At 44.6% G+C, this 12,356-nt stretch overlaps 1 protein-coding gene across 1 annotated transcript in view; it reads right to left on the bottom strand.

Moving 5' to 3' along the window:
* The window catches only part of LOC111160391 (trinucleotide repeat containing 6C), a 94,545-nt gene extending 83,399 nt beyond the window's left edge, over positions 1 to 11,146 (bottom strand). The window contains exons 1-2 of the mRNA XM_022523480.1: positions 11,089 to 11,146; positions 10,293 to 10,314 (exon numbers count right to left, since the gene is read on the bottom strand). The gene's annotated coding sequence lies outside the window, so the exon portion shown is untranslated. The remainder of the gene's footprint in view (positions 1 to 10,292; positions 10,315 to 11,088) is intronic.
* Positions 11,147 to 12,356: the final 1,210 nt, after the last annotated feature.

Genomic DNA, 12,356 nt, shown 5'->3' with positions numbered 1-12,356 from the left:
GAATGTTCAATATGTAAAGAACTGTTCAGAACAATGTCTAGCACACACTAAGTGCACTGTGTTTATTATGGTAAAGAAAAACCGTGCAAAGACACTTGTTAAGGATGGTGAGGCAGCTCCATCTGGGACCCTCACTGGGCTGATGGGTATAGGGACCAGGTGCTGGGATTTACAGCGGGGGAGAGAGACTGGGCTCATCTCCCGAGTACAGCAGGGACAGGCGGGAATTTAAAACCAGGGAGCACAGGAGCGGAGCAGCAAGTAGAAAACCACTACGAGGCAACGTCATGGGTGAGGCGGCTTCTGGCTAAACCGACCCAGCAGGATTCTGGCTGAAGGCAGGCCAGGGCGTCAGGCATCACCCAGGCCGGTGGAGGATGCGGAACCGGGTCAGACATCCAAGAAGGGCAGGGGGGTGGGTCTGGTGAAACTGACTTAGCACGGTTCTTGCTAAAACCAGATCTTACAAAGAAGTGCAGGGACAAGCCTAGGAGATGGTCTAGGAGTCTGACTGAAGTTAGGTCAATAGTCCTGGCCAGTCTTAATAATCCAGCTCACTCCTCTTCCCCTCTGGGAAACAATGGGAAGGACTGTAGACTAAGGAACAAAACTCGAAGTCATGTGACATGAACTGCGATTTGCGACCTAACTGAAGAAGGGGGCGGGTCGGCAAAGGCCGCCAGAAGCGACAGGGGCAACTTAGCACAGACGCTGACGGCTGTACTCAGGACTGGAGGATGACATCTCTAATCTGGGCCTCAACCTCCCCACTTAATTTGGGTCTCACATTCCCACCATCTGCAAAGTGTCAAACACTATATCCAAAAGTTAATGAGCAGTCATCCATCCCATCGTTTTAAAAAATATTCCAGAGCAGCAGTCAGAGTTCTCTCTCCCAGCCCCCCACCCCCCAACATGCACACCAGGGGCATCATTAACAGGGGTCTGGTTCCCAGCTGCAAGAGGGCCCCTGTCGTGGAGCAGACCCCAAGCAGACGTGTGAGCCATGTGATCTAGCAGGCAGTGACCTGGCTGCTCTCTGCTACCCTGGCGCCGACTGTAAGCACAGTCCTGGAAACGGGGGGCATTTCTGTGCAGGGTCCTTCCAAGTTCCCAATCACGGCCTTAGTGGCAGTGAGGGACAGTGCTGATGGCAGCTTCCTGATCACTGGGATGCGGTGGTGACACTGTGCCCTTGAAGTCAACAGTGCCAGTGAGGCCTCCTGATTCTTTCCCAAGGAGCAGCTCTTCAGGATGATCTGTGAGGAATCATTTCTCGAGGCCCAGCCTAGGGTGTGCCCCCTCCCTCTGGCCTCGCAGTGGTTTTATAAGCACTCAATTCCCTGTACTTAAAAAAAGCTAGAGGGGCGCCTGGGTGGCTCAGTGGGTTAAAGCCTCTGCCTTCGGCTCAGGTCATGATCTCAGGGTCCTGGGATCGAGCCTCACATCGGGCTCTCTGCTGAGCGGGGAGCCTGTTTCCTCCTCTCTCTGTGCCTGCCTCTCTGCCTACTTGTGATTTCTCTCTCTCTGTGTCAAATTAAAAAAAAAAAAAAAAAGCTAGAGTGGCTTCTAGACACTTCAACTGAACTCTGATTAAGAGCACAGATCCTTTTTTAGCAAGTAGTATACTCAGCTCTTTCACTCACCTAGACAACATCCCGGTGTGTGGTCATGACCCAGATATTCAGCAACGGTTTCCTCGTAATGACATTTACCGTAATGGGGCTACCTTACATACGCCCTCCACCAGCATCTCACGGGCTGCCGTAACAAGCCCGAAGCACGCTGACAACTGTAGGCACGCAACGGGGTATTTTAAAGTAACTAAAGATAAATGCCAACCTAGAGGGACACTTTAACATGTCTTATTTCTGAACTTTGCATGCATCTTACAATTAGTCTAAGAATTTAATACAGTTTCCTCATGAGCCCAAAGACACAGAAGTTTTTGTATGATAAAACACAGAATTTCTCTTTTGTACAGATACCACACAATGACAGAAGAAAAATACTCAAAAATCATTAAACCTAGCTATTTCAGAATATATACTCCAAGATTCAGAGTTTCTTAAAATTTAAAATTTACATTTACTGAAACATATATAAAAGAGAACTATTTTCCAGGGCTAAAATGATCTGTGAGTCCAAGAAGATTTTCATTATCACAATCTCTTCTGCCACCTACGCGGCAGGCAAGGCTGCGGCAAGAAGTTCCTCAGAGCAGCAAGAGGTGAGGGGGAGACAGCCGCGTGCAGGAGGGGCCAGCTGCCGGGCTTACTGGCACTCGCGGTGGGGTACCAAGCGGTGGCCTTCTGTGTGTTCTGTTGACGGCTTCTGGCCGGTCTGTCGCCATGGCAACTTCGGAAGCTCAACTCAAAATGAGCACAAACTCATTAACTGCTAACTACATCATCTTGCTGCCTGTTGCTCATGAGAGAACGCTGTTCAGAGATATTTTCTATTCTAGTGTACTGCAGTTACCTCTCTAAAAAGCATGAAATTAAATTAAGTGCTACTCTTAGTACATCAGACTGGATAATATGACTGTTAAAATAAATTTACTTTAATAATGACTACTAACAGTAAGAACCATTTTATTAGAAAATTACATTGTTTTGGTCCTTGGATTCTTCTACTCTAAAAAAATGTACTATTTATCATACAGGCAAATGTTTCTAAGTTCTTTTAAGCAAGAGCTGGCAGATTCAGAATATCAAAATAAAACTTCTGATAACAGCGTATGTTAAAGGCAAGTAACAAACACAGCACGAATACATATTGGCTTTTCTATCATCTTCTCCATACGGAACGTTAACCAGAAATACTCCCTGAATGAGGCAACACACTGGACAGACACGGAGGGTAAACAGAGCCCCCCAGTGCACAGCTTCTCACCCTGCTCACCTCCAGGCTGACCTCGTCTCTTTCCACGCTCGACCATCCGTAATTGAACAAGCTCTTGAAAACCAGCAAATTCTAAATCTCATGAAACACAGAAGTTTTAAGTGGAATCACATCTGAAATGTGTTCTCTCAGAGCATGCGTACTGCCCCGTGTGGTAGGACTGTGTGTTTTCTTCAATAAATGTACAAATCGTGGACCAGCAATAATCCTGGGATGTTTGTCCTCCAAAGCGCGGGATCCTAGAGCTGCCACAAGAGGGAGCCCGAGTCAGACTATGCCAACATCCAGTCAAAGAGGGATGGGGAGGGGAAGGGAAATCAGCCATGTTGCCATCTGATTTTTAAAAGGAATATTCCAGGCGGGCCTGGATGGCTCAGATGGTTAAGCATCTGCCTTCGGTTCGGTCATGATCCCAGGATCCTGGGATCAAGCCCTACGTCGGGCTCCCTGCTCAGCGGGCATCTGCTTCTCCTTCCCCCTCCGCTGCTCCCCTGCTTGTGCTCTCTTGCTCTGTCAAATAAATAAAATCTTTAAAAAAGGGAAAAAAAAAAAAAAAAGAGGAATATTCCAACTCTACATGCCCGGAGCACACTGGGTCCCCATCTACCTTAGCCTCACGGACACCACTCTCCCCCTTGCTGACAACTCGCCTTCTACGCCAGCTTTTTTCTGCTTAGTTCCTGGAGAATGCCACATGGGCCAGTCAGCCCTTGCGAGTGCTGTCCCCTCTGAATGCGGAAGCCCGCGAGTCCTCTACTCTGCCTGGCCTAGCTGCCTTCTCTCCATCCGTCAGACGGCGCGCGATTCAGCATCACTGGGGATGCCTTTGCTCACTGCGGCCTGGTTCCAGGTCTTTTGTTCTATGCTGTCATTAGACCATGTTCTTCTTCCTTCACAGTGGCCATCCCAGTCAGTGACGACACACGCAGCATCCTGATTGAGGTTTCTGCCCATTCCCTGTAAGACGCGAAGCTGCAAGAGGGTGCGAGAGGGTGTGGAGTGCATCTGTTGTTGTTGTTTAATCTTTTTCTCCCCACAGGGACCAGTGCCAGGCAAACAGGTGTTCGGCAAGCATCTGCTGGATCAAACGTGTAACCCGGTTGGTCTCCAAGTTCTGCCGGCTCTACCACACGACCCTTCCTGTCCACCCTCACCACGGAGCCGTCATCTAGAACGTGAAGTGTGCAGCGGTCTAACTGCACCGGCTGCATCAGTTCTCTCCGACTGTCTCATTCGTCTTCAGTCTGGCATGTTCCATGATCTTTCTACAATGTATCTCATGATGATCTCATTAAGTCACTCTCTCACTTAAAATCTCCTGTGGCTCCCTCTGGTCTGAAAGGTCAAATCTAAAGTCCTAAGACGGACTGTATGAGCTGGTCTCCCTGCCCTCCACACCTCCAGCTTCAACTCCTTTTGCTAGGACAGACTGTTAAAGAGTGCTCCATTCTACTGGCCTCATGGGTGGGTTCAGAACGGCTGGGATAAGGCACTCTCCCTTGTCTCATTTTCATGGCTAACCTGGGGACAACTGGGAAAGTGGCCAACCCTAGCGTGCATTCATTTCATTCTAAAGCAGTTTTTGCCTTTCCCCCAGTTTTCTCACTTATTTTTAAAAACAGGTCATTTTTTCTTACAGGGACATAAACAGTGGATAGAAACATGACCAAGTGAATGGAGTTAAGTCTTTTCAGGTAGAAGATGTGGGATAAACAGATTACGACCCTCAGGACACTTTAGTGCACCATTTGCTTATATAACCAACCCTCCCTACTAGTGCGTCTCTTTGAGAACAGGGAACTTACTTATCTCTGCCATCTGATAGATATTTGTTAACTGCTGATTTAATGAACTAACATGACAACTCTAGATAGCAAAATGTGACTAACAGCTCATTTACTAATGCAATCTTTAGTAGGTATGTTGAAAGTGAGACAAAATGTGATTGCCGCTAAAAGTGCGTATCTTCCGAAAGGACCGTCTTACAAACAGCTGCGCGCACGCGAGGACGGGAACTGATGGGATACGAAGGAAGCGATGGGCAGGGACGCGTCTTTCTGCCTGACTCTAGAGTCAATGTGTATTAGAAGCCAATCTGGAAAAAGCAAGCAAGTAACTCAACTTTTATAAAGTAGCAACATATCTGAATATTCGACAAAGATACACAGCAGAAAAGCACATGCCAGTAACATTCCACACCACCACATTACAGAAACGCAAATCAAAAGCACAGCGAGAGATGGCCACACACCCATCAGAATGGCTACAATGATCAAGACTGATTTTCCAAGTACCGGTAAGGAGGTAGCACTGGGGAACCACTTTGAAAATGTTCTGCAGCTTCCTGAAGGTCAAACGTCTACCCTCGGAGGCAGCCATTCCACCCCCACACGTCTACCACAGAGAAGGCAAAGCGCACATCCGTATGGAGACTCGGATTCCAGAGCTCACGTAAGCTTTATTCACGAAACTAGACACTAGAAACAACTCCGACGTCCAGGGTCAGGTGAAAGGACAGACTGCGATGCCCAAACAGCGGAAGCCCCGCTCGGCAGTGAGGAGGAGCGAGCTGCGGACACACGTCACTCTGAGCGAGAGAAGCCCGGAGCGCGCCCCGCGTGGTTCCACTGGTCTAACCAGAATCTAGAAAAGAAAACCTCATGCAGGGGCGGGGAGCTGGCCAGTGTTCGCCTTTGGACCGATGAAGCTGGGCGCAGGGAGACTTCCAGGCGTGATGGCTGACCTGCCGGCCGTGAGGACAGTCTCGCAGGAGCACACATACGGAGCCTTCCTCAACCGCTCTCTTCAAATACACGTAGTTTACCGTGTGCCAGTTTAACTTAATAAAGCGGTTTAAAAGGCAAAGCAAAGGGGCGCCTGCATGGCTCAGTGGATTAAAGCCTCTGCCCTCAGCTCAGGTCACGATCCCAGGGTCCTGGGATCGAGCCCCGCGTCGGGCTCTCTGCTCATCGAGGAGCCTGCTTCCTCCTCTCTCTCTGCCTGCCTCTCTGCCTACTTGTGATCTTTGTCAAATAAATAAATGAAACCTTTAAAAAAAAAAAAAGGGCAAAGCAAAGAAAGTAGCCTGTTAAGTGATTTCTCAGAGGGCAGACTGCTGGCTTCCTTCAGAGCTGTAACTTTCTCTAACTTGGGACTGCTTCTACATTTAACGTCAGAGTTTAGTTAAGCTAAACAGAGACATGGACTTTTACTTTATCTGAGATTTAGTAAAGGGCCATCAAGAAGATGCTGTTAAAGGGCTTGTAGCAGAAGCACCGAGCCGCCTCCCTGCCCCTGTGGATTTATACTTCCTTCCTTCTAAAATTCGATGAAGAATTTATATGTATATACCTGCTGAGTTGTTGGTTTTTTTCCCAAAAATTTTGTCCTTACAAGTTGCCTATATGTTAGGGGAAAAATACCACATCTTAATATACTTTCTTTTGTTCCCATGGAAAAAATATTAATGCACGTATTATATCTTCTTTCTGTCAGGGTTTTAACAGTAAAATTAAGTAGTCGCTTTAAACACAGAACAACATGGCTAAAGAAAGCCATCTAATATTTAAAATCCTCTAAGATCCCATATCCCATAAAGATCTGTCACATAACCAATCTCTTAGGAATTTCTTCCAGCCTTATTTGAAAAGATCCTAAGTTACTTCCTAAGATGAATGACTGTAGTGATAACGGATCAACGATACTGATGTCTCCTTCATATGACAGCAGGACGAAGCTGTAACTGACAGCAAGAGGAAGAGGGTTCTAGTTCTGCCACGAAGTACAGCTGTCAAAATCTGTGCAAACTGTTCCACCTCTCTGAATCTCATTTCCAAACCAGTGAAGGAACTGGAGAATCTCTAAGGACCCTTCAAACTTCAAGATTTTATTAATTTTGCAGACAGGCCAACAAAATGCCATATTTCATAAAATACACTGTGCAAAGCACACTAATGAGACTTTCAGCTACTGCTTCTAAGGGTGACTCATACACTCAAAATCCTATTTGTTTTGGTTATGTGGATGAGAATATGAACACACGTAAACTCAAGGAATCTGCTGATTCTATGATACAGTGTAATTCAGGAAAACACAGATGTGATGCCTTACAGCCCTGACCGCTGTGTATCGCGTCGAGCAAACGGAGCTGACTCTCCTCCGCAGCAGCGCGGCCCGACCGGCCAAGTGCAGAGATGAGGGCTCTCACTCGTATTTGTTTGTATCTAGATCTGACTGTGGAACTAGGAAAGCACCCTTTAAACTTCAGTGCTTACCTTCATTCATACTGAGAAAACCATGTTTAGAATGAGCCTTAACAGGAACACAGAGCAGAGCAAACAATCCCCGACCCCAGAACCTTTATCGCTCAACCTAAGGCCTGAAAGAACTGATCTACATTAACAAAAGCACATAAAGATTTTCTTAAAAGTAGCATTACAAATTGAATGCATGGCAAAGTTAATACCCAACTGCAAAACTTAAATTATAGTCCTTTCAAGAAAGATTAGGAGACTAATCATAATGAATAAATTTATAAAAGTATATGACTCAAAATCATAAAGCATTAATCATATGGAGTTCAAGACATGTTGGGTCATAAAGATACTCGCTTTCATACGTGATATAATTCACTTCGTGCTTTTTGTATGAAAACTTATCTTTCTATTTTATGAACTTTAGAAAATCTGGCCAAAACCAATGAATTAAAATTACTTCTCATTTATGGGTATTATAATTAATCCTTAGAAAAAATCAACTCCATAAAAAACCCAGAACACAATATGGAAAATTTAGGCTCACAAAGTCATCACATCACATATAAAGCTACTATTTCTTTTTTAAAGATTTTATTTATTTATTTGTCAGAGAGAGAGCGAGAGCAAGCGCATGCGGACAGAGTGGCAGGCAGAGACAGAGAGAGAAGCAGGCTCCCTGCCGAGCAAGGAGCCCGATGTGGGACTCGATCCCAGGACGCTGGGATCATGACCTGAGCCGAAGGCAGCCTCTTAACCAACTGAGCCACCCAGGCGTTCCTAAAGCTACTATTATTTGTGCCCAAATTAAGGGCAGTGCCCAAAACAAAGGAGAGATTACTGATTACCTAAGCCCAAAACAAAGGAGAGATTACTGATTACCTAAGCAAAACCCATTATACAGTGCCCAACACTCAGATACTGGTCCTCCACAGCAGAAATTCAACATATAGGTAAGATTACATCTGACTGCCTTCCCCCAACTGTGAGGGCATCTAGAATATCACTAAAGGCACAAGAGGTAATTGTGCTCAGCTACCTCCTTCTTGAGTCACTGATAAAGCAAAGACAACATTCAGCAGAAATTATAAGAAACTATTTTGTTTGTGGAAAGGCTCATACAAGGCTTTCAAACTGCTCAGTGCAGCTCTGTGAGGGGCAGGGCATGAGGAAGTGTTAATGAGGGGAGCAGCAGGCCCCGCCTGTGCTGTCCAACGCACATCTCCAGTCGGAAATTCAGAACCAGCTCCCTGTAGGGAATTAATTTTGATTCGAACGAGTAATAACGGAGCATCTGAGAAAAATTTAAACCTTGATACTGCTAATATTCATTAATGAATTACCAAGCAGCACTGTTAGACTATGTATAATTTAAAAAGCTTTTTTTTTCTGTTTAGGACACATTAATAATCATTATTATTATGTGCACTAAGGCTAGCTACAGTCAGTACAGTTGATGACAAATTAGACCCAAAGGAGCAGTAATTTAGAGACGATAAAAGGAGAAGAGGAAACACCGGCAGACTTTGGAGTAAGCAAGGAAATGCTCATCAGAACTCTAACGTGAAACAATAATTCCATGTAGTGTGGCAGGATCATTATACGACCATAAGCAATTTGTTACTCCACAAAGAGAAAACACTGAAAATGACAACAGAATATGGCTGATATTCAATCAGGTTATAAAAACGTCTCAGAATGTTTGAAAAGAAAAACCAAAAAACAAAAAAAGAAAAGAGATGACTCAGAACAACAATCCTGTAGTTTTAAACGACAAGTGGAAGAAACCATTCTTTCTTATTCAAGATCATACCTGCTAATACAACTATGTACCACAACCCTCCAGGTCTTCTGGAAAAGTACGCTATACATTCATACTGCTTCTGAGAGTGAGAGACAAATTCCTTTCTGGGAACTGGGCTGCGTTATAATATTTACTTTACACGAAATCCCATCTTACCGTGACCCTGGTGCCGGTGCCCGGAGGCCCACTGCACGGAGGTCAGAGGCCCGGCTCAAGCCCCTTAACTCGCGTGTCAGCCTCGGTGTCTCCATAGTCACCTACCACCTGCCCTGCTTAGTTATGAAGTCTGAATGCAGTCATGTAAATAAAATTCACTTTGGAAACTCTACGATGCCAAATGAAGGTAGAGTATTAGTAGTGGTGCGCTACTAACGACAGCGGCGCCGCCGTTGCTACCAATCACCGCCTGAGAAGCAAGCTAAGTCTTCGTAGCACTCTTGCCTGCGCGTACAATTTGAACATGCGTTCAACAGAATCTTTACCATCCTAACAATTAGTTCTAGCTCACTCTTCCTGAGCGCCAACTACGTGCTGGGCACCGAGCCCTCTGCATACATGATCTCATTTAATCTTCACAGGAGCTTTATGAAGTGGGAGCCACTCACTCACCAGCTTTCTCACTTTCAGCAGAAGATCCTTGAGGCTTGGACAAATGAAGTAACTGGCCCCAAATTCAACCGGGCGGGCGGAAGCGGCTCATACGCACACGCCCCTCTTTCACTGCACAGCCCGGGACCAGGGCGAGCACAGGGTGAAGAGGCTCCCAGAGCAGCCTCCGCTGTGTCCTTTCTCCAGCAAACCCCAGGGACGCCTCTGTTACTGGGGGAACTACGTGTGTTTCCAATACCCGCTACTAACAAGTAAAGTTTTAACTTAGAAAATAAAAAAGAAGAAAAGAAAAAAATCTTCTACCTATCAATTAGCAAAGAGGGCATACAGAAAGAATATATACCTCTTTTTGTTATACAGTCGGGCAAACAGAAATTGGAAGTTTCAAAAAAATGCAGTATCTTTGGGCTGTTCTTATTCAAATCGGATCACCTTTATCAGTTTCGTCCTTGTTTGGTGGAAAGCAAACCAAAGGAAAAGTAAAAAGCATTGTTCAGAAAGTGAACACAACATTCTTTAGGCATTTTAGATGAAATGCCAATGAAATACGGAGGTGAAACCAGTGATAAATGCAGAAATACACAGGGATAAAAAGAAAATTCAAAGATTCAAAGCCAGAGTTAGATTCTTTGTTTTTAACTATCAATTAAAAGTCATCTTCATCATAAAGAGTGTGGTGCTGCCATAAAATGTACCACCACCCCCAAATAAAATAAACTTACCTTTGGTTTTTTGATCAGCAGCCTGAAAAAAAAAATCAGAAACTCTTTTTAGGAATAATAATGTGTAGAATGTGCACATCTATGAAATTTTATAAGCAGAATTTAATACTGGAAATTTTCAAAACAAGTTTTTGCCCAATTTATTAAAATTTATTACTGGGAAAACACATAGTCCACATGCTATTACCTGCAAATACTGACCTAAAGGCAAACATAACCCTATCTGGTAGCTCATCAGAACTCTGTATTTTAACACAGGCCAAAAGGTATGGTTTAAATTAAAAGGTACATCTAAACTAGGCAAGACCAACAACAAACAGCCTAACTCGGAATAGTAAATGTAGTAAGATTCAAATGAGATGATAAGATTTACAGAAAGCCTTTTAATTTTTAACATTTACTGATAGGATTTGTAAGAGAACATTTGCCAAACCTGCAAAAATTATTTCTAGCTTTCCTAATAAAATCAGTTACACGGCCCTTTTCATTTCGTTTCTCAAGACATGGTTGTTCTGGACAGTTCACAGTAAGGGGAATAGTATGAACATTCTTTACCACCAATAACGAAAATCAGACCTCCTTAAAACTCAGCTCTACTATTTCTAGGTTCCTTAAGAAAGACATTCTGTGGCTGTCACTCTGTATTTATTTCACTAGGACATCTATCTTTTGCTAATTATGGATTTAACATATTGATTTTCTGAGGTCGTAAAACGCAACTCTACCATGACGCCTGCGACAACGCGGATGATACACACAGCGATCACAGACAGTGAAGGAGGAACGCCAGCCACACCTTTTTCTGAGCACCTTCCTTCTTTTTCTTTTCTTCCTGCTTTTTCTTTTTCTTTTCTTCCATCAAACGTTCCTCTTTTTGTGTTTCTTGTTCTTTCTCCCTATAAAACAAAGAAAGGTGGCATTGGTATGATGTCCATTTTAGATCAAACAACAACAAAACATTAGCTGCAGGGAGTTTTAGGTCAGGCTGAGCTTCGTAGACAGAAGGTGGAAAGGCACTCTGAGAAGGAGCGGGAAACAGGAGGCCCCTCTCTGGGCCACCCACTTCTCAGGGGCCCCCGACCGTGTTTGTGCTTCCAGAGTCTTTCGTTCCGCCCAGGTGCCGAACACCATGCTTCTAGCCGGGAGCGCATCAGGCAGTAACGGTACAAAACGGAGTAAGACACTGTCCCTACGGTCCAGCCCCAGACCCACAGCTCTCATTGTCATCTCAGAAGCCACATCCTCAGCATCCTCCAGACTACCTATCAAAAATGCAGATTACTGGGTTCCATCCTAGCCCAACCACATCAGAATCTTTGGAAGTGATTCTCAAGCATACTGTAATTTATACATTTGCTTGAAAAAACAAAATTTTTTCTTAGATTTTCCCCCAAGTTTTAATCTAAATTCCAGTTAGTTAACACATAGTATATTAATTTTAGGTGTAGGATTTAGTGGTTCAGCACTTACATACAAAACCTGGTGCTCATCATAGCCAGTGCCCTCTTTTAATCCCCAACACACATTTAACCCACCCCCTACCACCTCCCCTCCAGCAACCCTCAGTTTGTTCTCTATAGTCTAGTCTGTTTCTTGGTTTGTCTCTCCTCCTGCCCACCCATGTTCATCTGTTTCTTAAATTCCACATGAATGAAATCATAAGGGATTTTTCTTTTTCTGACTTATTTCGCTCAGCATAATACTCTCTAGCTCCATCCACGTCGTGGCAAATGGCAAGATTTCATCCTTTTTTGATGGGTAATATTCCATTGTGTGTTTCGTGTGTGTGTGTGCGTGTGTGCATATCACAACTTCTTTATTCATTCATCAATCGATGGGCACTTGGGCTCTTCCCATAGTTCGGCGATGGCTAATAATGCTGCTGTGAACATCAGGGTTCATGTAACCCTGCAAATTGGTATTTGAGTCATTACCTAGTAGTGCAACTGCTGGATGGCAGTTCCTTTTAGGGGAACCCCCACACTGTCTTCCAGAGTGGACACACCAGTTTGCATTCCCACCAACAGTGGGAACGGGCATCCTTGCCAAGAGAAAGCAATTATT

This window comes from Enhydra lutris, unplaced genomic scaffold, assembly GCF_002288905.1.
Source record: "Enhydra lutris kenyoni isolate GAN:26980312 unplaced genomic scaffold, ASM228890v2 scaffoldscaffold75, whole genome shotgun sequence".
Taxonomy (NCBI): Eukaryota; Metazoa; Chordata; class Mammalia; order Carnivora; family Mustelidae; genus Enhydra; species Enhydra lutris.
The sequence above is the reverse complement of the archived record's forward strand: the minus strand, read 5'-3'. Positions and strand labels throughout refer to the sequence as shown.